Raw genomic sequence first — 26692 nt, forward strand, 5'->3', positions numbered from 1 at the left:
CTTTGCATCATTATTAAGCTTATATCTGCAAGTTAATCATGTGTGATAAGGCTAAAATGTAAAAGCATTTGAATCGATAGCTCTTTCAGATGCTTTTCTGATAAAATTGTTTCCTTTTCTTTTCTAATTAATTCATGTAAGTGGAAAGATTAAGGAAAAAAAAAAACTTATTTATGTTAGGAGTAACAGAAACCAAACAGTGTATTAGACTCTATTGTTTGCATCTTTGCAACCAATAAGACCCTTTTAATAATCAGATCTCAGAAACATCTGTCTTAGAAAGAGGTGTACTTTCTGGCTTCCATTTACTTGAATCAAGTTAGGGTCATGAGCAGAGGTTAGGTTACTTCTACCTGGAAATGAATCAGAAAATTTATTCTGCCCTTTGATGTTGCTTTTCTGTTCCTTATGCCCCTCCCCACCCCCTTTTAGTTTCTTAAAATCCTAAAACTCCCTTTCATGTATCGTGGTTATTTAAAGGAATTTGAAGTTGTGGATTTCTATATTTACATATTTATGTACTGAAAACAATAGGGTAAGGTAAAATGTTTTTAAAAGGTGTAACTTCTTAAAGGAAATTCACAGATACCATAAGGAACTCTAATATGTTGGCAAATTTCAGGTTAAGGTTTTAGTGATATTTCTGTTAGAAGAAACCTAGTTTCCATTTTCTGTTTTCTCATTTGCATTACTGCAGTTATTCATGCATATGAAAAGGATATTATTCATCTCCATATTCCTTAATCTCCATATCCCTTCCTCTCCATATTCCAAACTCAATGTGTTTATAAGTTATACATAAGAAACACTGCTATAGCTATATATTTATACATATATCTATGTGATTCAAATTTAGTATTACAACTGGATAGCAAGCCCAATTGATAACATTAAATGCTAGATGTGTCTTATTACATTATTAGTGGCATATCAAAATTGTCAGATATCTTCAAATCCAATAATTGTAACTGACAAGCTTTAGCATGATTTGTCTTCATTGGGAAAAACTGAAAGAGAGCGAGAGAGAGAGAGCGAGAGAGAGAGAGAGAGAAATGTACTTCTGAATTCTCCTCTAAAGGCATTTTACATATGGAAAGCTCTTGTTTCTTTTGCAAATATTTTAGGGAGATACTGTTTTTACTGTATTCATGGTAACTGGCTATTGAAGTTTTTATGTGCATAAGACATATCATCCTCTAAATTCAGAAATCCAGTGCTTTCCCAAAAAGAATTACAAAGTTTAATGGGCAAGAAGAAAAATGACCATATAGCCCAGCTTATCTCCTTCTAATGTTTGATTTTTCTCAACTCAGTATTCCAAGAATTTATTTCACTTGAAAGTTTAGGCAGAGTTCACAATGAAAAATTATTCTCCCTCTGCATTTCTAATCCTACCCCTTAGAAAAGCAAATGTTATTGCTTAATTCCCAAAAGTTTTCTCTCAAAAATATCTCAGAATTTGGGGATAAGAGGAAAATAGGATGACAATGAATTTTATGGACACGGAACTCATTCATTACAATAATGAGGTATCAAAAATCCCCACCCTTTGTGTCCTGTTTTATCTGTATTTGGGGATGACATGGAGGAGGAGAAAGAGAAAGCTTATGTTTTTCTCTTTAAAATTAATTCCCAGTTAGCCATTTGCTAGTGGATTATATTTAAGCCCAGAAGACATTATAATTTCATTTTTCTTTTCAGGGATTGTAACAGATAATACAGTGACTAGACAATGGTAGGCATGTAAAGAATAACCTGGTTTTCTAGACAGACCCACTTGTCCAAGATCAAACAGCTACAGCACATTTAGGGTTACAGTTTCCTTCCTTTCCTCCTTATTCTCAACCGCAGTGGAGCCTTTTCCAACGTTGCCATGGTAACACTATATCTGGCTGCTAGCTCTGTCGTAAGTTATTGAACTGAGACTGGCTTTTGGTTTAGCAGATAATTAGGTTCTGTCTCACAGGTTCATTTTCCTGTGACTGGGACGTGAATATGACCTACAGCTGGCCTCAATTTCAGTGTCACAGACAAAACTTTAACCCTTCCCAAGCTCCTAAGCCTTGCTTATAAGGTGGAAGTCCAGTGCAGCTCACTCACACCTTGGAGAGGATTCCCAAGTTATTTTATTTTTCATCTTCGTTATAACACTGAGGACACTATGGGCAAGGTTGTGCACTTGGGGCATTTTCAAAATTAAAAATATATCAACAATATGGTATGTATACTTATATATTTTATATATAATATGTAATGGTTATTATTTCCCTGCTTCTTTAATAATTTTTTAGTTACATTAAAGTGTCTTGTGTTACAATTTGGGTTCTACAGTATTTAGATTTCAAAACCCCCATTCTCAGGAATATCGGCTCGGTATACTTATTCTCAGCTTCAAGAACTGTCTGCCAGTTGACTCATGCACCTCCCTTTCCTTTTCATAAATCCTAGATTTTAGCTGATATCGAAAGGATTCCTTTCCATCTAGGTTCCTTGGGAGTCACAGGCAGGTCCATATTATAGAGAACAATGTCACCACTCTACTAAAATGCCCAAATGTTCACTCAGGGCTTGAATCTTGCTGGTTTGGAAAAAACAGCAAAGATCTGCTCTTTGTTTGGGACAAAGAAAAAAAGTGTAACTTTTGAAACAGATATTGAATTCACAATACCCGTGGCAACACAGAGAGCTGTGGGGTTAATATGAGAGGATATGTCTTTTGATGTCAAACAATACAAAAGATGAAGGGAATCTGTGAAAATTTTATTGTATTTCACCTAAAACCTTACTATGAAAAGATAAGAAAGGAAGAAGGGATAGTTGAGACCACCATAATGAAAACATGAATTAAATTCCATAGCTTAATTGGCTGGAAAATCACATATCTATGTCAATAGAAATAGGGCAGATTTGTAAAAGGAAAGTCTTAGAAGATTCAATAGTTTTACATTGGAACTAGAATGTGTGTGTGTGTGTGTGTGTGTGTGTGTGTGTGTGTGTGCGCGCGCGCACACACGCACGTGGATACCACATAGACTATATTCTATTTTCATTCTCAAACTCTAGAGAAAAACATCTTAAATGGCAGCAGCCTCGCAGTCCTGAGTGAAAGCAGCCAGAGGGCCCAGAGGCATCCCATGGATGCAGAGAACTTACTGGAGGGGTTATGGTCAGAGTTGGGGGAGTTTTATTAAGTAAGAGAGAACTCAGATGTGAGGAACCCAGTCGTTGCTAGTTATTCAGTAAACTAAGCTGCTTTTAACCTCTAATCTCTCCATGGAAATCTTTAGTAAAAGGCAAAAGATTTGTGCAATCTGAAGAAAAACCAGAGCATTTTTAACCTCGATTCTCAAGTTCATAGCACCCGTTCTCTTATTAATGGTCAATGTGTTTGTTGAATGAATATATGAATTCTTCCCTACTCTCTCTTCTAGGTAGTAAGAACTAAATTAGCACAGTTATAAAGAGAATTTAGGAAGTCTAAAAACATTTAAATCCACAATCCTTTAACTGTCTATTCATGGTTCCCAGCACCCCGAAAGTCCTATACACGCACGTCATCTCTTGCCAGCATTTTTGAGAGAACCACATAACTAGTCTTCTCTCCTCTAACTACCCACTGTAGTCTTTACCGGGGACAGGAGATTGGGCACTAGTCTAAATGCAAGTCGACTAAAGTCACCACTCTCCTCACCACTTCCCCAGTGGTTTTCCATGTAATTAGAATAACAAAACCCTGACTGTGCTTATAAATCCATATGACCTTGCCCCTGCCTACCTTGCGGACATCATCAGTCTCTTCTTTACACTTTCTACCTTGCCTTCCTTGGCCAGCAGAGCACATGCCCTCTGGAGAGCCTTTGCTGTTCCCTCTGCCAGGAATGCATGGCTCACACCTTTACTTTATCTGTTCTTGCAACTGGTTCTCTATGGGGTAAAAAAGACACTTAATAATTTCTGTAGTAAATTATCCCATTGTGGCCATTTAAAACTACCAATATGTTGTTGCTTAATGTGGATGGGAAAGATGGGCATAATAGTATCCTGAATCAGTGTGGGATGGCTCCAGCCCACAGCTGACACGTATTTAAAAGCTGCATTAACTTTGATCACTGCCACTGCAAAGTCTCAAGGAAAGAAAAAACAACTGACTGGATGATCTCTTGAAATGACAAAAATAATGAAAAGTAGACAAACATAATGCTGAAGATAAAGCCCTTAGCTCAGTGTCTGATTGAAATACATACTCAGTTAAACAGTAGCTATTTCCTTCTTAGTTTGTTATTATCAGCACTAAACTTAAATGTTTAGCTACAAATTCAATTCATGTCTTTGTGTTAATAAGGCCCTTAACATTGAAGCAACAAAGATAAAAGAATTTTATGTAACTATTCATAACTCTGCCCAGCTCAAGGTTAAGATAGCAACGGCATACACCGATCAGAATAAAAGATGTGTCCCCTTGACTGCAGCTCTTTATAACACTTCACGAGAGTCAAGTTGTGTTGCTTTCGTTCAGTGTTAAACAGAATACATTTTAAGAGCATAGTTCAATTATTGATTGAATAGTGGGTTCAATTTAACTATAATCCAATTACGCTCCAACAAGTTCGAGACCAGGGATGAGCCAACAAAAAGGTAAAGGTTTCACTCAAGTTTCAAGGCAGATGGATTGAATTAATAACATGGATGCCTTATTATTTGGCCACAAACAGTACAGTTCAGCCCCAGTTGGACAAAACTAGTGAAATAACAGGCAAAATATTGGCAATGATTTGAGTAACCAGGCACCAAAATGGACATCAGTCTGAAAGAAATTAGTGAAAAAAAAAAATATATGGGCCCTGAAAGACTAATACACAGCTTAGGTATAAATAATCTACATTAGAAGAAAAAGCTAATATCTGTTGTTTTAAATGCTATAAAAGTACTTTTTGTATCATTTACCCTCAGTCTCCTCCACTCATTTCTTTCAGTATATAAAGTTTTCTGTACTTCAGTAAAAGGTTCAACTGAGTGTTTGGTCTGTGAAATAAGGTAAGAAAGAGACTATTCCTTTTACCCTTCTAGCTAATCTTAATCTTTTTCTCTATGCTCCTAGAGAAAAAGCACATAATTCAAATATATTGGTTTTGTAGCAGTGATCCTGTTCTGCTTCTTAAGGGCCATCTTTCTTAGAAGGCTCACTTCCACAGTGGATTCCATCTGCCCAAACCCTGGTCAGAATCTCCCCCAACTCCCAAATATTACTCAATGAGATGAATTTTCTATTTTAATGAATTCTTCCAGATGTATTTTTGCTACTTTTTCTTTTAGTTTTCTACCTATATTAATATGAATGAAAATATATTTTAGATCATCAGATTTCTTTTTAAAAACTTTTATGAAAAATTCCAAATATATTCCAAAAATTAACATCATCACATGTAAAGTTTTAACTATTCAACTTTTTTTTTTTTTGTGGGGAGGGAGAGAATTGACATCTTTTTTTCCCAGTTATATTGAGATGTAGTTGACATATAACATCGTGTAATATATTATGAAATGATTACCACAATAAGGTTAGTTAACACATTCATCATCTTTTTTTTTAATGGTGAGAACATTTAAGCTCTAATCTCTTAGCAGCTTTCAGATATACAATACAGTATTGTTAACTACAGTCACCATGCTGTACATTAGATCCCCCGAACTTATTCATCTTGTAACTGGCACTTTGTACCTTTTGACCACCATCACTCATTGTGCCCATTCTCGAGCCCTAGCAGCAACCAACCTACAACTTATTTCTATAAGTATGGTTTTCATAGATTCCACATATAGTAAGATCCTACAATATTTGTTTTTCTCTATCTGACTTATTTAACTTAATATAATGCCCTTAACTTTTATGCATGTTGTCACAAATGGATTTACTTCTTTTTTATGACTGAATATTTCATTGTGTGTATGTATATCACATTTTCTTTGTCCATTCATCCGTTGGCAGACACTGAAGTTGTTTCCATATCTTGTCTTTTAGATAATGCTGCAGTGAACATGGGGTACAGATATCTCTTTGCAATAATGATTTCCTTTCCTTTGCATATATATCCAACTATTCAACCATTACTAATTTTTGGCCAATCTCTTTTCATCCATACTTATCATATTCACTCATTCACTTCCTAGTGTATTTTAAGCAAGGCCATGCATTATATAATACACATGCATCTATAAATATTTCAGTATTTATCTCTAGAGTACTTTTTTTAACCACAGTAGCATTATTACTCCTACAAATATTTACAGTAATTCCTTAATATCAAATATTTCATAAATGTATACATTTTCCTAGTTGTGTCATTTTTTATAGTTAATTTGCTTAAATTAAGATTCAAACATAGCCATATGTTTCTAAAGTCTCTTTCAAGCTGTAGGTTTCCTCCTCTTTTAGTTCTTTGTGATTTATTTGTTGATGAAACTGAGTCAGTTTTCTTTTAGTGCCTTTTTCATTCTGGGTTTTGCCGATTGCATCCCTGCAGCGTCATTAGCAATGTTGTTCTTTACTGATATTTCTTGTAAACAGAGAACTAGACTGAAGGTTCTCTTCTTTTTTTGTTTTAGCAAGGTTCATTCATAAATGGTATCATGTACCTCCCACCAGGAAGCACATAGAAAATCTAGCTTCATTGTGGTTGAGTGGGGGAAGATTTGTGATTTTATAATTACTGTTGACCCTTGAACGACATGGGGTTTAAGGGTGCTGAGCCCTACGCAATTGAAAATTCGTGTATAACTTTTGACTCCCTAAAAACTTAACTAGAGCCATCCCTCAGTGTTCATGGATGATGCGTTCCAGGATGCCTGTGGATACCAAACTCTGAAGATGCTCAAGTCCATTATGTGATATGGCATAGAACAGTGCATGCAGTCAGCCCTCCACATTGTTAGATTCCCAGTTGTGAATTGAAAATGCTGTTTTCTATATGCAGTTTGTTGAATCCGAGATGCAGAACCCCAAACCCAAGGATACACAGGGCCAACTCTATATTTATTGAAAAAAAATCCACATATAAGTGGACCCATGCATTTCAGACCTGTGTGGTTCAAGGGTCAGCTGCATATATTATGGTTGCATCATCTGGTAATCAACTATTTCAAACCTGTGTTAGAATTTAACATGTCATTATTTCATAATATTTCAAAAAGAGCACCTTAATCCTCAGTGATTCCACCAGCTGAGCAAGTTTGAGCACCATTATTCTAGTGAATGTCAAACTCTAGATTATTTCACTCATACTGAAATTGAATTAAATTGTGGAGAAATTCCTGGAGAAGTAGCTTTGAACAAACATAAGTTTCTATGGAGACCTTCTCCAATCTAAAATAATCCTAGGTTTTTCTCAGGGAAAAAAAAAATGAGTAATGTTCTGTTAGTAAAATTATGTTGTGGTGACTTTTAACCTTACAAGAACTTTAGAGAAAACCAGTATACACTAGGTAATAGGGACAACTGAAAGTATCAGAACTATCTTGTGGTAGAGCATGTGAACCATTCCAGTCTACTCCAAGGAGCTGGTGCATCCCTGTCACTATCCTGGGATGCAGAGTTGAGATAATATAAATGCATGATATGAAATGTCAATTGTCTTTTAAAATCAGAAGTATGTGTGTATTCTTGGGAATGGAAATAAAAGTGATTGTTTATGAACTTTCAGAAATTTATGGCTTTATAAATGGCCACCTCTATGGTTGTGCTTTTGATTCTTATTTGTAAGAAACTGGAAAATTAAAGATTTTTAATTTATAGTTAGCTCATTTTGACAAAACTCTAATCTCATATTCCTCACCAGATGTAAAGAAGATATATCTTTCTGCTCTATATATTTATTGGAGATAAATTATAGTTAGTTTTCAATTTATATATAGAGAGATGCTTTTGGTTTAAATCTATGGTATCATGTATAAAAATACTCCAATTATTCAATAATACATCACTAAAATTAGACCCATATCCTATTTTGAAACTGTTGGAAGATATCTTACTTAGACTCTGATAACTCTTCAAGTTCTCAGGTTCCCTGAATCTCTTTTCATTCTACATGAAGAATTGGAGAAGTTTTTCAGGAAGTTACATAAATCTACAAAATGAAATGTGGGAGTCTATGACCCACTTCTTATACTTCTATTCTTCCTACTCCTTTTGCCCTCAAAGTTACGATATAGACATATTGCTTTGTTATATCATTGTTATGAATATTTTTAAAGAATTTTGTTTTAATTAAGCTCCTTAATTTAATACATGATTTTAAAATTATTATTTCATATAAGATCTTGTCACAGTCAGGAACTTGGAGCAGGCTGAGCCTTTAGGGCAAAGTGATGAAATTATTGTGAAAATAGACAAGGATAGCTCAAGGCAACTCCAACTTAATAATCTCTACAGAACAATAGCAATGAGATACTCTGGGCAATGTTGGACCAGGGATTATTACACTTGTTATATGGTGGGATTCTTATTATTTTATTTCATAACATGTCAGGTCATTGACATTATCTCTTTTGAGTACGGTACTTTGTATTGCTTGCATTAACAATGTTTTGTGCTGATTAGAATATTAACAGAAATGTGTGAAATATAACTTATACCAAGGAACAGGTTAGTTTTTATTGGTTCAATAAAACCCATACTCTGAGAGTTTTACTCAAGAACTTAAAATTCGGTTGAGTATAAAGAAATGGCAATTACTCAGGAAGTCTCAGAAGGTGTTTTTCATGAGCTATTGACGTGACAACATTTAGTGGTATATTATAATGTGAAAAAAAAAGTGTCATGAAATACAAGTAAATATATTTTGCATTAAATTAAAGTGTTGTTAAGTGTATAGTTTATGTTCGTGTGTGACAGTTTTAGATTTTGTTTATATCCATTTATATTTATTTGAAAAGGCTTTTCTGTGATTCAATTTGTAATGAAATAACAGTACTTATGGTAAATCATTAAAATTCTGTATTGGTGATAGAATAGTTTTTCAGAGAAGGTATGCTTTCTATTAACATTTGAAAGTAATTATTCCTTATTTTCCCTGTAATGACAAAAACTTATATGGGAAGATCTGAGCCAGCACTGCATAAATTTAAATGTTCTCTCCTAGAGCACTCTTTTTTCGTGAGTGTGTGGTATTTTTAAGCAAAACAAAATTAACAAATCATTGTACAAGCCAAATTAAAGAACTTGCCTATTAAACATTTAGTCTTGACTTTATTAGTTGCTATTTTTAAGAAATAGAGGCTGTACAATTGCAGAATCTTAGAGTTTCAGATATCTTAAAATCACCCACCCTCTCCTCTGAGGCTGGAATCCCTTAGCAGGACATCTGGTTTATAGCATTCTACTCTAGGACTTCACATTTCCTAAGGAGGGGCGCTTATTTCTTTCATAGGCAGTTCATGACATATTTGACTAGCTCTAATTCTTTTTAGAAAGTTCTTATTTGAGCCAAATTTTGTCTCTGGAACAATGCCAAATATGTCTACATAGTAATACTTTGAATATTTGAGATCCTTTTTCATGACCCTCTTCCCCACAGATTTTTAATATGCTATAATACATTTTTAAGGATATCTAAAATTATTTCTATCTAAAATTAAAAATATTGTTATACATCTACACAGAATTAAGTGTATAATCTTCCAGACCATCAAGTCTGCCCAAGATTTTTGAGCCCAACTACAAGGAGTTAGGGTCCAAATACAAAGTTAAAGAGAAGAGTGCATACAAGACCATTCTTATTTCTGAAACCACCTGCAAATTCAGGGTTTCACAAATCCACCTTCAGGTTTGATAATTCACTAGAAAGACTCACAGAACTAACTGGAACCCTACTATACTCACAGTTTTGGTTATTAAAGAGAAATAATACTAAAACTCAGCCAAAGGGAAAGATGCAGTGCAGAGTCTGGGAGAGTTCAAAATGTGAGGCTTCCATTGTTGTCAGGTGTGTCCCCCCCTCCAGTATTGATGTATGACAATATACATGGAGTATTGCCAACAGGAGAAGCTCACATGAGCTTTAATATCCAGAGTTTTTATTGACTTGACACATAGACATGACTGATTGATTGAGTTACCAGGTTGTCCAAAGGGTTCACCATAAATAACAGACACTCCTAGTCCTTGGGAAATTCCAAGTGTTTAGAGGTCACCTCCCAGGAACCAGGTACAAAGAACAGACCTCGATTTGAACGAAGCCAAATTCCTTACCATGAAGTATCATTTACTATTTTCTTAGATAAAACACTCCCATTCCTTAATTTTAAGTGAAAAATAGTTTTAGAAACTCAACATATCTTGGTTGCATTTCTCTGGATAATCCCTAATTTATTAATGTCGTCTTTTGAGTTCCAGAAACTTTGGGTAAATTTGATAATAAAATATATACCTCGTATCACTTGTCTCTAGAAGCTATCTCTACATTGAAATATTTGACCTCTATGCTAAAGTGTGAAATAATACTTAACATGGATTTCAAGCAGACAGAGAAAATCCTTCATTTAACAGCCATTAGATCCTGTAAAAGTTACATATTCTTCCTAAATTTCTATGTCCTCATAGACACAGAATTAATAATAATACTCCATATATTATGGGTTCTAAATGAGATCACATGTAAAATCTTTAATGTATCATAGGAGTTTGATAAATATTAGTTCTCTTCTGGTATGAATTTGTGTTTGAGAGGTATCTTATACAAATTTGCCTACCAAGTCTTCTAGACTAGATGTATGCATACATTATTAAAACAAAACAGAATTTATTCAATTCATCAAATATTTATCTAAGTCCAACTGGGAAGTGTAAAACACTATGCTAATGACAGAGAAAAAAAGACAGTTTCTGCTTTCCTGAAGTGAGAACATTTTCATAAATATCTTTGATATAAATAGGTGTTGAATTAAAGTACATATCAGGTGCAGTAATGGAAGTGCCAGAGAGAAAGAAATTCTGATTGGAGTTATTGGGGAATTCTTTAAGAAGGTGACATGTCGTGAAAGTCCCAAAGTACTAGGAGGGCTTTGATAGCACATTCAGGAATAATGATTACCATTTTTCAGAATTTCTGAATTAATTTAGTTGGTAGAAAAGTGAATTGCACATCATGTAAATAAATTTGTCATGAATATAGGAACAAAATATAAATAAAATGATCTTATAGTCAGAAATGAGTTCTCTAAAATAAGTGGTAACGTTCAAGAAAAAAGACAAGCTTCTAGTCAAAAGCTTATTCTTTGTATTAAAAAATCTTGTTGATCCTATTGGGATGTAAAGAGATTGCTCCTGTGCTTTGTACTTTGAAAACTCAGAAGACTCTACCTAATTTCTGAAATTCACGTCAGTTTATGAATTCAAAGAGATTACAGATTTTACTTGAGACAGGCAGTTTATTTCAGAACTTTGAAAGAATTAAACATAATTAATTTGTTCATCAAACAATTCACTTAGCAAATATTCATTGGATGTCGTCTGTGTGCCAGGCACTCTTCCAGGTTCTGTTGGAAACTGACAATAAACAAGTAAGTAAACATATAGAATGTCAGATGGTATAAGTAATGTCAAGAAAATTAAAGCATTTAATGGGTGATACAGAGTGTCAAGAAATGGAATTGCTCTTTTATATAAGTAGATCGGGAAAGACCTTGTGACAGATATCTGAGCAGAGACAATTCTTAGTGTGAGAGCAAGTCAAGGATATACCATGGGAAGAGGATTCCAGGCAGAGAAAACAGCCCTAACACTGGGCTCTGTAGTCCATTTTGTTATGAGTGTTCTCTCTCTAACCTGACTATTGCCTACCTCTGTCTTCACTTTGTCTTTGTATTCCCTACAACTGTGTGGCATAGTATGATAGCCACTAGCCACATGTGGCTGTAGAAACTTGGAATGTAGCTAGTTCAAATGGACAGCATGAAAAAAGGTAAAAAATTTCAATATTTTTCATATTGCTTAATATATTGAAAACATTTTGGAGATATTAGGATAAATAAAATAAACAATCTATTTTTCTTTTAATTAACACACGTTTTGAGAGAATTCTAGATTCCTATGCAGTTGTAAGAAATAGTACAGAGAAACCCTGTGTGCCCAACAGTAATATCTTGCAAATTGTTTTCACAATGTTACTACCAGGGTATTGACAATGACATAATCATATTCAAATTTTCCTAGTTTTAATTGTACTCATTTGTTCATGTGTGTGTGTTTAGTTCTATGCAGTTTTTATATGCGTAGATACATGTTTCCACTATCGAGATTCAGAACAGTTCCTTCACCACAAAGATCCCCTGTGTTGTGCATTTATAACCACATCCACCCATTCCTGTGCTCCATCCCTCCCAAGCTCTAACCTTTAGCAACCACTTGTCTGTTTTCCATTTGTATAATTGTGTTATGTCAAGGATGTTATGGAAATGGAATCTTACAGGTGTCTCCTTTGGGAATTGACTTTCTTCCCTTAGCATAACTCTCTGAAGATTGATCTGAGCCATGGCATATATCTGTAGTTCATTCCTCTTTATTGCTGAATAGCATTCCATGATATGGATGTACCACACTCTGTTTAACTGCTCACCCATTGAAAGATACCTGGGTTGGTTCTAGTTTTTGCTATTGTGAATAAAGCTGTCATAAACATTCATGCACAGGTTTTTTTTTGTGTGTGTGAACATATGTTTTCATTTATCTGGAGTAAATACTTGAGTCTAATTGCTGGGTCATATGGTATTTGCATGTTTAGTTTTATAAGAAACTGCCAAATCATCATTCCAGAGTACTGTACCCACCTGTTTCTTTTTACTTTTTCTTAACATGGCTACTAGAAAATTTAATTTACATATGTGGCTTACATTTCTATTAGTGCTGCTCTGATGTAGAGCACCAAGTACTTCTCCATTCCAAGTTCTTCCCACATGCCTTTCTTTCTATCTGCATTGTGTTTCATCATCCCCACACAAATGCACGTGAACTTCTGTAACACAATGGTTAAGAGCAGAGTATAAAACCAGATGGCCTGAGTTTTGATCTTGAATCTATCCCTCCGTGGTGGTATGATTTGTTAAGATATTTAATGCCTTTTTTCCCTTAGTTTCTTAATTTGTAAATGGGATGATTGTAGCAGTACTGATCTCAGTGGATTGGTGTGAAGATTGAGTTAGCACATGTAATGTTACTTCCTGATGAGACCCTCTGACTCCTTGCCCGAGAACAGATTTAAATTCTCATATAGGCTTCCATCGCAGTCAATACCCTCATTAAAATTGTAATTATATGATTGCTTCATATCTTTCTCTACTGTTCTGTTATATGGGTAGTGACCTTGTCTATCTGATTCAGTGCTGTATCCTCAGTGCTAGCACACAGCTGGCCAAGAGGAGGCAGTTCATATGTCATTGTCGAATGAATGAGTGAGTGAATGAAAGAGTGAATGAATTTCCTTCAATATAAGCATTTACTTATGCTTACTTAAAATATTATTTATTTTTTCTTCCTTAATTTTCAAAAAGTCATGTGTTATCCATGTTTCTCTGATTCAGAAGACTAGGCCTCTATCTGTAAGTTATATGGATGGTTTTTTATGTGTGGATCCTATGTATTGTGGATTAAAAACTAGAGCAGTGACAGAATTCAGTGATAAAAATCAACATATATATAATATAATATCTTTGATAGTTTGGGTTAAACTTTTCAGTTTAAGTAATCATTTCACTGTTTTGCTGAAATTCCTTGCAGGATGGTTGACTTAACATTACTTAGGCTTGTGGGTCTGATAAAGGCTGATCTCAAAACATTGGTAGCTGATATTTGGATAGAAGTACTTCTTTCTACTTATTTAGATAATTTTGTCTCAGTATTCCAATTATTTAAGGCTTTAAATAGGTAAGCTTCATGTCATTCTTAGGAAAATCAGAGAAAACCATGGCCCAACACACTTGATTTTCACCTACCCACTCTCTGTTTAAAACCTAAACTGTGCAGCTATAAAGAGCACATGACTTTTTCTCACCACACACACACACACACACACACACACACACACACGTTAGTGATCCACCTTTATCGTCTCACCTACTACAGTAGAAATAACACTGACTAATGGTCATTGACCTAAGCTGAGTGAGGCTTTTGCTATTAACCCTGTGGTCTCATAAAGACCAATCAACATGTTTCATCTTTTGTTTCATTTGCTGAAATAATGAGAATGAGAATGAATTGATGACTAAATACAAGTGTTCATCTATAGATCCCTAATAAATAATATCCAATATTTGGATGCTACCAGGCCATGTGCTGAGTTTCATGAATATATATATATACACACACACACACACACACATATATATACATACACACATACATACATACACACACACATATATATGTAAATAGTATATAATGTGTTTTTCTTCCAATTTTAACCTCAAAAGCAGGTATCAGTAGACTAGTGTAATACCTTAGCATGTTATATGCTCAATATCAGAAATGCATTTTAACTTTACACAGTTACGTGACAAAACTTTGCCATAAAATTAGTAACCTCAAATCCAAGCTCATCGATGCAGGAATAAAATGTCCCATCTTTCCATTGAAATATTTAAGCTCAAATTTGTACTGAAACATATCCAGGTATAAAAGATTGATTATGATGGCATTTGTTTCTAGTTTAATGATTTTTCAACACTAAGTGGATTAAAATAATACAAAATAACATAAAATTTGCTAATATTTATTGAGTGTTTACTTTGCATCCAGAATGATATTAAATAATTTACCAGAATTATTTTATTGAGATATAGTTGACATAACATTGTGTAAGCTTAATGTGTACAATGTGTTGATTTGATATTTATATATTACAATATGATTACCACCTTAGCATTAGCTAACACCTCTATCTTCTCCAATAATTGTCATTTCTTTTTTGTGGTGAGATTTTAAACTATGTTTAACTACATTTATACTACATTTAAAATCTACTTTCTTAGCAATTTTGAAGTATGTAATACAGTATATAATACAGTGCCATACATGATATTGTCAATATAACAACAGAGGTAGTTACTATAATCATCCCTATTTTATAGTTGAGAAACAGGCTAAGAGAGATTAAATTAGTGGCTCAAGGTCAGAGTGCTAGTAATTATTAAAACCAGGACTTGATTCTATGTAATGTGAGAGTTCAAGCCTTTACCAGTGATGCATATTTTTTATTCATGTACAGTATTGTAAAATATGATCATGTTCTGTCTCTTATGCCTTTACATTTATTGTGTTCCTATGGCCTTTATAAATAAAACAAACTCTTGCCCAAAGTGAGTAAAAATTCTAGCTGCTTCTTCCATTTTCTTACTGTAATTCAAAGACTCTGAGGTTCATCATAAATATTCATATGCTAACCATATTTAATTTTCATGATCAGGAAACAACAGTGTTGTAGATATGAAAGCATAACCATATTATTTTTTATAATCACTCCTCCTACCACATTTATAGGTCTGTAGTTATCATCTGGAATAGCAGTGTTAAATGGATTATTTTTCTAATTAAAATATTAAATTGTTTAAAGATTATTGTTTATTTGATGATTCATTTACATATTACACATGAGTCTATGCTTGGAATTTGTTAGCCTTCTCTCTACTGTACATCTACTTCACACAGCTCTTTTTATGTGAAAATTGTTACTTTATAGGATCACTTTGCCTCTATGTGTTGCTATTTTATTATTGCTATATTTAATTGGAATGTTTCTATTGTGTAACCAGGGAGAGTTCTTTCAGACTGGGAACATTTGCTTCAAGTAGTATAGAGATATTTATTTATTTATTTTTATTTCCCTAAAATATCAACTTTGATTAATAATTATATACAGACTTTGTTCTTCTTATCTGGGTGTCAACAGTAATTGGAATCCATATCCATATTCTACCTTGCAATCATGCTGCAAAAAGGCCAATAAATTCCCGCTGAGTGTGTTACTTGTTAAATTTAGTGCATTACATTCAGGGTAATGAATAAAAGCAGTGGGCCGTTACAGTCTGGCTAGCTGACGAAGGCTAGAACAACCAGACTCCCTCGAGGCCTTGAGCTAGCTTAAAACGGTGACAGGCAGAATCAAGGGAGTCCCCTAGCATCCGAGTTCAGTTTGTCTCCCTTCATTTCCTCTTCTGTACAGACTGTAGGGAGGTGAGGTAATCTTAGCCATTAATTTATCACACTTTCCTAAAATGCTGCATGCTCTGGTTTCACTAACAAGCAAATACAGTTTAGATAAATAGTTATATATTTATATTCAGCAGAGAGATGAGAATACCATTGAATGTAAACTAGTGGCTATTCCTCCATGCAGTTCACTTTGTATGTCTATACATGTCTGTTGTGTATTCATTTGTCTATATTAATAGTGCACGTAGGTACTTCTATAGAAGTGAATAACCAATGAAGCAAACCCAATAGATATGCATGTACTTATTTCCATCTCATATTTATTGAACATACATAGCAGTTTCTGAAAAAACTATCACATTCTTAAGCTCTTTCTTAATAAATAAATTTATTCTTCATATAACAGAAGTTCTTGTTTAAACTATAATATCATAAAATATAACAAATGGTGTAAATCCAAATATGATGATGTTAGAGCAACCTGGTCTATAGTCTCAGTTAACTATTTTTTCTTGGTAACCGAGTCTTTATTCTCCAGGCAAATAATTGTTATGCACTATATTTTGTGCCAAAGCCAGCTGACATCCTTAATCTTTTGAGTTATTGTGAGTGTTAAAATCCATCCAGAAACAACTAGATTTTTAAAGAAAGAAAGAAAAAATAATTTGTATGAAATGACCACTTATTATCAAATGTCTTGGACAATTTAGCATAGGATGTCCTTTGCTATCCATGATAGGGCAGCTGGTTCCAAATAACATGATATATCTCATTAGAGAGATATTAGATCTAATTATGCAACATATAAGTGAGATCATTATAGTAACATTATCTCAATGAGGTAAGTAAAGCACAAGTGAAATCCAACACTGCTGCTTGAAAGAATCTTTGAAAGCAAATGTAAGGAATTAATGATCACTTAAGTGTACAGTGAAAGATATTGAAAATCAGTCATGAATCTTTGGCAGGTAATGGAAAAATACAATAGAATCATAGGTACCCTGATTAATTCTACTGTAGGTAAAAATGAACTTCCTGGGAAAATATTATCTTTTAATTCAGACAAATTGTTTTCTAAACAAAATAAAACAGCAACAGAAGAGTCATATGTTTTGTTGTTTTATGTTTATTCTGTTACCTTATTTTTTAGACTTCTTTGTCAGAGATTCTCAAACTTTAACAAGCACACAGAGGGCTTGTTAAAACACAGACCTCAGAGTTTCTAATTCAGTAGGGCTGGTTGGAACCTGAGAATTGCATTTGTAAAATTCCCAAGTGACACTGATGCTGCAGGTCCAGGTCCTAATTGAGAACTGCTGGACTATGTGAAATCGCTGTGGAAGACACTGAACTTACATTATCTTCTCAATTATTTTTCTGTAAGATGAAAGTCTAAGGATCTTATATTCTGCTTGGTGTCTTCAATCAAGCTATGTCTTGGGAAATCCAGGTTCTATACCCCCAAGATATTAAAAACTAACAATGAAACAAAAGCAACATTAGATAAGCAAACTATTTGCCTAAATAGCCATTGAGACAAAATGGAAAATAAAACTGTAACTGTAGACTATTCTACTAATATTGCAGCACGACATTTCAACACAGGTATATTACCAAAGCTCGCTCAGAGACAAATTCATAAGCTTTAGTATTTACTACATTTAAAAGTATATGTATAAATGAATCAAGTCTTTATCTCAAGAACTTAAGTATGTTACAATAAATCAAAGGGACCAAACTTAGGGACTGGAAACAACACGTTTTATTAAATTGGAAAAGTGTAAAATCAACAAATGAATCACAGAACTTAATTTTTTTAAGTGAAAAAAATCTATAAAATTTTCTGCAAAGAGTAAAATGCAAAAAATAGAAATAGAAATGAGAAAAAATACAATAGGAAATTTAAAAATACATAGAAGGCAATCTTGTTTAAGAAGATTGCAATTTTCTTGATGAAATACTAGCACATATAATTTGTATAGAGTATTAAAATAATATCCAGTAATCCATCAATACTTTCATTTATCTCAACTATATATAAATAACTTAAATGGCCAATTTATAACATTTGATCTTATCATATAATAACACTATATCTCTCCAGATATTCAAGTTTTCTTGCAGTGCCCTTCACTATACTTTAAGTATGTTTCTTAGAATTTTATGTTTTTGTGCAAATTTGAAACAATTTTTTTTTACATTTTTTTTAAATGATTGTTGCTGGATTAGAAGAGTCACAAAATTCCACACACATTATAATTTGTATGTAAACAGAAAATATAGTACTCATAAGCTAGTTTTCCTCTCAAACTCACACCCAAAATTTGTCAGAAAAACAAAGTGTTTAATCTCTTTAAATCCTCTCAGTCCTACTGTGTTAAAAAATACTCAACTTTTCAGTCATTTACCTCACCCCATCATAATCTCTTTCTAAATGTTACCTGGGAATTATAAGCTCATTAGAGAGTCAATTCTGTCACTTAATAGAATCTAAATTCCAGTTTTCACTCAAGTAAAGGAACATATTCAAAAATGTCAACTTTTTTTTATTAATATCATTAAATTGTGTGTAGGTTTTTGAGATTTTTTTCTTATATACTTCTAATTTCATTCTATAAATTTTTTTAAATACCTCTTTAATATTTTTCTTTTTACCTTTGGAAGATATGATACAGTATTTAGAAATACATGTTAACTTACTGGAGACCTGCTTTTTACTCTCTGCTTACTTTGCTTTTTATACTTTTTATACTTGCTTACCTTGTCATCACTCCTTGGATTTTAATTTTACTGGCCTTGGATCAGCCTCTTCCCCACAAACACCATCCTCCACCCCCACTCCCAGTTGTGGCTCATCCATTTTGTTGACGTGGTGAGGGTGGAGCTGGCTTACGGGGTCTTTGTAGACTGGACATTAGGATACAGGCCTACACTGTGGGAGCAGCAAAATGGTATCTGAAGCCTCATTCAAAAAGGTTGATCCAGTCCAAGTCCCTCTCCAGCTTAAATAATCATTTATAGTTTCATTCTTCTCATTGTAACAGCCCACATCCTGTAATAGGTAAAACGCAAGAGCATTAGGAGAGGTAAGCTTCCATTGTTTGTCTTCCAGGATCTCATCTTGTGAACTTACTTTTTTTTCATAGACTGGATACCTAACACTTACCAATGTATACTTAAAGAAGATCAATCTATACCATCATTTTCCTAATTCCTTAGCACCAAGTATTTTGTTCATTCACAGATGCCCCACCTGGACATCTAGTAGAAACTAATCCATCAAAGATGACAGCATCATTGTTTATAGAGAAAAGTAAGGAAGTCCAAGTCTAAATAGATTTAATCATAAAAAGAAGTTAGAAAATATTTTAAACAAAGTGGGATGTAGAATGTACCACAGAAACCATCAATGAGGGTAGGTTTGAAATACCAATCCAAAGCAGATTTTCACCCCTAATTAGGAACTTCCTATATATAGCAGGCATTGTGCCTAAGCAGATTGTATATATACTCCCATTTAATCACTCCAATGTCCCTATCAGGTAGGTGCTATTATTGCCCTTCATTTTTAGATAAGTGAACTAAAGTTTAGAGAAATTATGAAATTGGTCCTCCATGAGACAGATAGTAAATAGCAGAATCATGATTCAAACTCTAATTGTACACCCAATTTTAGTTCTTGAGCACAATGTTATAATGCTATTTATTATATGTTACTTGATGGTAAGGATTGAAATCCAACTCATAGTTTAAGGAAAAGCAGAAATCATAGAAAGGATCTTGAGAGGTTTCGTAGAAACCAGACAGGAATGTAGCTGGGCTTCCGGAACATCAGAAACCATGCAATAAACACTGTGTCCAAACTTGATTTCTACTCTTCACTCCTTCTTGCCACCTCTTACTTGTTACCTCCCCCGCCACCTCCTACCTCCTCCCACAATGGCTTACTCACTTTGTTTCATATGGTAGAAAATCTGTTTCTCTGAGCTTTATATCTCTTAATTTTAGTACTCAATGCTCCCAAACATGAACTTGACTAACTTTTGATCTCAAAGTCCACAAATCATAAGGATGGAAAACTTTGGCCAGATTTAGGCCATTGCCCATTCTATAACAAACATTTATTCCTTCACTTAATTTAGAATACTCTCTGTGTCTCACACTGTCCTGAGTACCAGGAATACAGTGGTGAACCAGACAGACAAGTCCTTACATTCTAGTGGGGAGAGACAGGCAACAAATAAGTTAAAATATGAGTATCTGAGAGTTAAGTACATATAAGCCAATTTTCAATGGTGCTAAATTAAAGCAAGGTAATATATAAAGTGAGTGATGGAATGAAGGTCAACATTAGGTAGAGACAGAAGTACATATTTATCAGAGATGACATTTGAGTAGAGACTCAAATGACAAGAAGAGACCATGTTCGATTATTCCAGGAGTAGAGGATGAAAGATGCAACGCAATAACCTGAGAGATTAGTCAACCACGGTGGCTAAAACTTAATAAGTAAATGGGAAGAATGTGGGGGTCAGAGAGGGAGTCAGGAACTAAAAATCTGTTGTGGAAGCATTTGATTGTTATTCAAAATGGAAAAAGTGATAGCCAGAGGGAGGGTGTTCTGATTTGCCCAAGTTGGGTCTAGTATCCCTTGGGTTATATTTTAATTTGGCTGCTGTTGCTGCAGCCAGAGGGCTATAGAAGGAGGAAGCATACTTCCCCATGGGAGCCCTGGTTTTGGGCAGATAAAGCAATGAACAATTCTATATTCTCTTCACAATTCTGTTCAAGCATCTCTATTGTAAATGCCTTTAACAGTCTCCCTATATTGTCAAGCACCAGTATCCAGCTTTATCTAGAAGGTTATATTTTTCACAGGTTTTAAATATTTTAGATTTTCTGATCTTCCATATGGTGTTAAAGTTTTTTTTAAAGGGGCTGGTTCAATTGGAATATCATCCAGTGTTGGAAAATTATCTTTGTTGATTTGTTGATTGATTACCAGGTAGTTAATATCTATTCGAACAGTCTGTTGCCTCTAGGCATTGGCTTTCTGTTCCATTTCACTGGGCTTTATATCTTAAATTTCCTATCTTTCAAGCTCTGTTATTTGCCATGCTTATTTTTAATTTTCTTTGTAAAAGTGATAGGATCCTGAGCATGTTTGGCTAGTTATCAGTCAAGGAGTATCACCCAGTTATAAAAGCAAGTCAGGCTAACAGGAAAATGGAGTAAAGTGGAAAGGGATGTCAGGAGAAAGGAGAGAATCTGGGAGCAAAAAGAAAAGGGAAACTCTAGACAGTCGAGATAATAGTCATATCAGAAAACAAAGAAATGGCCTGAAGAGTTACGAATCCCTGCAGCAGAATTAATGAGATGGAAAATTTCTCAAGGAAAAGAGCCAAGCATAGATAAAGAAAGAAAGAAATAGTATAAAAAGAAGGAAAAAAAAAAAACAAAATGGAAAGGAAAATATTAAAAACCCCAAGTGCAAGGTGAAAGAGTAAAATGAAAGAATGGATAAAGCAAGAACCCGTGCATTGCATTAAAGCAAATGTATTGTTTTCTTTATTCTTATCTTTAACTCTCTTTGCATTTCTCATGTAGCAAAGCCAAACTGAAAGGATAATTTTGTTTATGTACCCAATTTGCATAATTGTGCAATATAAATTACAATGCTAATTAAGGACAGCCCTTGGGCTTCTGGAATTGGGTCAAAGTGGCTCCCTGAGTGTGAGGAGGTTGGGGCATTGGCTCCGTCCCCTCTCCCACCACAGGGAAGCCAGGCAAGAGAAAAGAACGTCTCTGACAGTGTGTGAAATCTTGTCAGATTTTGTTGAAAACCCAGAACTGTACATCTCACTTCAAAACTTGGCTTTTAAAATCATCTTTGTGTGATTCCACAACGAGGTGCATAAAAGCCAGAAGTTCTCCTAAAGGCTGTATTGGGTATCTTTTTATGAGTTTTATTTTTCCTCAATTTTTTTTTTTATTCAGATCATGTTTTTTTCAAACTGTAGATAATTGAGCGTGAACCTGGCATGCAATATTTCTCACTGGACTACTGCCAGAATTGTCCCAAACCTGTGTATGGCATGCCCTGCTCGGGCTCCTGAGCCTGGGGAAGACGACAAGCTGATTTCTGAGCTTTAGTTAAGTCCAGGTCCTTAAAACTAACTAAGCTATTAAACCATAACTACATCAAAGATTCAGTCCCAGAGAGTTCATTCCTTGCACTATTCATTACAAGGAGCTGTACGGTATAGAGTTCATATAATGTTTAGCCTGGGTTTTCTAAGGAAAGAATATTTCTGAGTTTTACTATAGTGAAGGCTGGCATAACCACAATGGAGTTTCTGTCCTAGGCTTGCTCTGAAGGCATTTTGCAAACTTCTGTTAGCCACTGAACCCTGACCCCAAGCAAAGATTACGTGAAAAATAGAAAAAAACAGGGCCCAGAACATGCAGATAGAATTAGGGATAAGGGGGGCATCAGCGCAGGAGGCCTCGGGTTCTATCTCAGGCCTCTCTATCCACTTTCCCCTCTCTCCTCCTCCTTCTGAGAGTGTAGAAGCCACTTTCAAAAGGGATTTATTATCTGCCTAACTCAGGTAACAGCATAACAGTTAGGGATGTTGGTTTTATATAACCAATTTTGACTTTAACACCTAGAGGTTCTGTTCACTAGGATCATTACAGCAATAATTGGAAAATAGGTGGCCTATTTCCCATCTTATGTTATTTTATCTTCTAAAGCAATGTTTCCCAAACTCTTTCATGTCCAGGCATAGATAAAATGATACTATTTCTATGGAACACTGGGGTAAACTAGAGGAAAATTGGGACTTTTGACAAGGCTACTCATGTTTCAAGGTCACTGGCTCTGGGAGTCTAGCCAACACAACCCTTCAGTTATCCGGCCATAGACATTGGTTCATGGTTGGACATTAGACTAAAATCTGACAAATGATAGTCTCAGGAACAATTGGGAAAGTTGACAAAATTTCAGAATATTTTTTTTAACATGTAGATACAACCATGGGTTAAATTTTCAACTTACTCCTGGTAATGAAACAATAGGCTTCCCATTTTGCTAAAGCTAGTCTGAATTGAAATTGAGTTTCATTTTTAACTGGGTGACTCCTGGTTGATATAAATTTCATTACCTAAAATTTAAATCTAGTAGGTCATGTTCCACTTTTAAAATCTTCTGGACTCACCATTACATGTAGGATAGAGTCTTAAATCTTTATCTAATTTTAACTAATATATAGCTTTACCATATGGGAGTGGTGTTCTTTCTCACTGTTTTATTGATGACAATGTTAGCCAAGGGTGGTTATCATCTCTGGTCTAGTTAATATCTTTTTTCATTCTCTTAGTTAAGTAGCTCTCATCAGACAGTTTGCTTGCTGCTCCTAGAGTTGATATACTTTTTTGGTAGATTTTCTTTCTCATTTTTCTGCTATCACTTAAGATATAGTCATTCTAGTTTTTTTCTCTGGTATATACTCTGATCCTAATTGTAAAGGCACAATCTTATAATGTAGATATCTTAAAGAATACTCCTTCTGATGACTGTATATACTATATTGAGAGCAATTACTATAGAGCAGTGGTTCTCCAAGTGATGTGATACTAGCAGTATCACCCAGGAGACTGTTAGCAATGCATATTCTTGGTCCCAACCTCAGAGCCACTGAATCAGAAAATCTGGGGGTGGGGCTCAGAAATCTATGTTTTAACAAGGCGATTCTCTTGCACAGTAAAGTTTGTGAAACGTTGTCAGGGAAAGTCAGGCTCAAGGAACATCTTGACTGAGGACTTCCTAAAACCCTCTCTCATTACTCCAATATGCTTTCCTTATGCCTTTTTAATTTCTGTTTCATTAGAGCTTTCTCTTTCACAGGGAACTTATCCACTCTAGAGCTCAGTCATCTCCAATCAACTGGGTTTCTAATTTAATGGCTTCATTCTTACTTCATGTGGGTAACTATTGTTAGGTTTTCACTTCTCTAAAACTTTCCTGGAAGGTCGAAAATTAAAATAACTAGTTTTGTTTTTAATAATCTGCTCCTTCAGGCTAGAATTTTGAAATTATCATACATACTTTCTCCCTCTCAATTTTGCCTTCTTGATGATTTCAAGCTAGTATTAAAATCATATTTCTTAAGCATACAAAAACTGATGACATCGTGAGATATAAAACAATCCATGTTGAATGGCAAGGGGACATCATTCTAGAGTTAAACCCATGTCATGAAAAGTCCACCAAGAAGGCAAAATACAGTTGCAGAAGCTGAACTTTGACTAAACTGGCATCACAAGTAGTAGCTATACACAGATACATGCTCAGTTTAGGGGTTTAGGGCACCAGCTCTGGAACCAGACCTCCTGAACTCAGATACTGATCCACCACTTATCGCTTACAGGACCTTGTGCAAACACTCTGTGCCTCAGTTTCTTTATCTGCCTGTCACAGAGAATATGTTCAGTAAATTTTCGCTAAAGCTATAGCTGTTGAAATAACATCCTGCAGAGGATGCCCACTCACTCCTAGTAGTCCTGCAAAGTGTGTAAACTAAGTCTCTAAAAAACACATAGCGACAGCGGTCTGATGACAGAGGACTGGTTGGGAATGATTAAACCCATACTGAGAGATGAAAATGATGAATAGTTCTTATAAAACTTGCAGTATATACTCAAACTGAATGTCACTTTAATTGGTATACAGTGTGATCTAGTATATTTTCCAGTTTACTCAAGCCCAGAAATTTGCATCAGTTTTAGCTAAAATAATTGTTCTGTTATTTCTAATCTGATTTCAACCGACTATGCATATTGTTCTCCCTTTTTTCAGAGCCTTATTCTCTTCTAGCCCCCTTGCTCCTGAAGATGTTATGTTTGAGTTTATAAATGGTTTGGGGTGATGTGTTGTTTTCATGCCTGTAAGCACATCCTATTGTTTGTGGAAAATGTTCTAAAATTTGTAAATAAAACTCAAAGTTTATGTTAAGATAAGATTCTTGATATATACAAGACCAAAAGTGGTTTGGCTTCTCTCCACTTTGGCTCAAAACCCTGCGAGGAATTATTAATTATCCCAGAATGTCCCTGATATCTGTTGGCATGCTCTTTGGGTGTCTGGGCTTAGAATTTTACTGTTTTTATTTTATACTCTGCATGTATCTTATTGACTACATTTATTCCTTTACAGATAGACCCCTCATATACTTTCTAGTCTTGAAAATTCGCTCATATGACTGTATATACTTATATGTTGTATCAGACACTATTCTAGGCATTAAAGATACAGTGGTTATTAGAATTCTAGCCATTATGAAGCTTATATTAACTTAGTGAAATAAACCATAATTTTCTAGAAGACAGTAACTGAAACTTATTATATCTGCTTTATTCTTAGTAGAGTGTTGAGAACATAAATAGATGTTCAATTAAAAACTTCTGGATTATTAAAAGAATTATTATATGTAAAATACTAGGAACTTTCAAGGAGCCTGGTTGAAGGAGGACTTACAGAGTAGGAGATTATTTGAGCTGCAAGGTACTTAAAAGGGTACCTAGTAGAAACACTTGGTTTTCACATGAAGAAATAGAGAAAATAACCAGTGTCAGTAACTGAAAATTGAGTGTAATTGTGTAGCACAGAGTGCACCTCTGGAAGACCTAGTGGAGAATTGTGGGAAGTATTAAAAAGAACACTGAGTTCGGAATGAAAAAATCAGGCTTGGCTTTGTCACTTAGTAGCTGTATGACTTTAGACGAGTCTCTTCAGTTCATAAAACCCACATGAAATGGCTCATTCAACCTTTCAGGAATGTTGTGAGAATTAAAGGAATACAATATTTGAAGGCACTTTGATATATTTTTATAATGGTTAACTTTTTTAGGCAGACAGGGTTGGGTTTCGGGAAATGTGCCTTGAACGGAAAGATGGCAATGAAAATGGGAGTCACTGGGAGAAGGGAAAACAGGTCCTAGTTCACAGTCATTAAGGACTACCATAAAATTCCACACCCAAAAAATCTAAAATGATTATATATACCTTCAAGACTGTGTAACTTGATCATCAAGAGGTTCACCTACAGTGCCACAACATACTTATAGTTTAGATCATTATTGTATGATAGTCAATTAAGTGACATTTACTCCCTTATTCTCAAATATTTAATACAAAAACAATTAGGAATATAAGTATAGCTCAAGCTCATGAAAATGTCTAACATATTTTGTGGACAACAATGTCTTGAATTATTAGTCACTTTGCTATTTATTTTTCAGTAGGCACAAGTATATTGTGAGATGTTCTATATTTATGAAATTTATAACAAACTGTGAAGATAACATAATGCATTTGGGGTGAGCCAAAGTAGTAGTCCAAATATTTCATTAGAATTCAGACCAACACTTTGGGTTGTATATTTATTCATAGATAGATTTAAAAACATTGTTATAGGTTCGTTTCTCATTGCC

The 26692-nt window shown here is 34.5% G+C and overlaps 1 long non-coding RNA gene and 1 other non-coding gene across 11 annotated transcripts in view; one reads left to right on the forward strand and one right to left on the reverse strand.

Annotated features, from left to right (window-relative positions):
* The window catches only part of LOC107195425, a 292038-nt gene that overhangs the window by 155488 nt on the left and 109858 nt on the right, over positions 1–26692 (forward strand). The gene's annotated exons all lie outside the window — the stretch shown is intronic.
* Positions 3216–3331, reverse strand: LOC112476915. The gene has a single exon (XR_003045247.1). It is a non-coding gene; the product is annotated as a U5 spliceosomal RNA (small nuclear RNA).

The sequence above is a fragment of the Pteropus alecto genome, unplaced genomic scaffold, assembly GCF_000325575.1.
Source record: "Pteropus alecto unplaced genomic scaffold, ASM32557v1 scaffold81, whole genome shotgun sequence".
In the NCBI taxonomy this organism is placed as follows: Eukaryota; Metazoa; Chordata; class Mammalia; order Chiroptera; family Pteropodidae; genus Pteropus; species Pteropus alecto.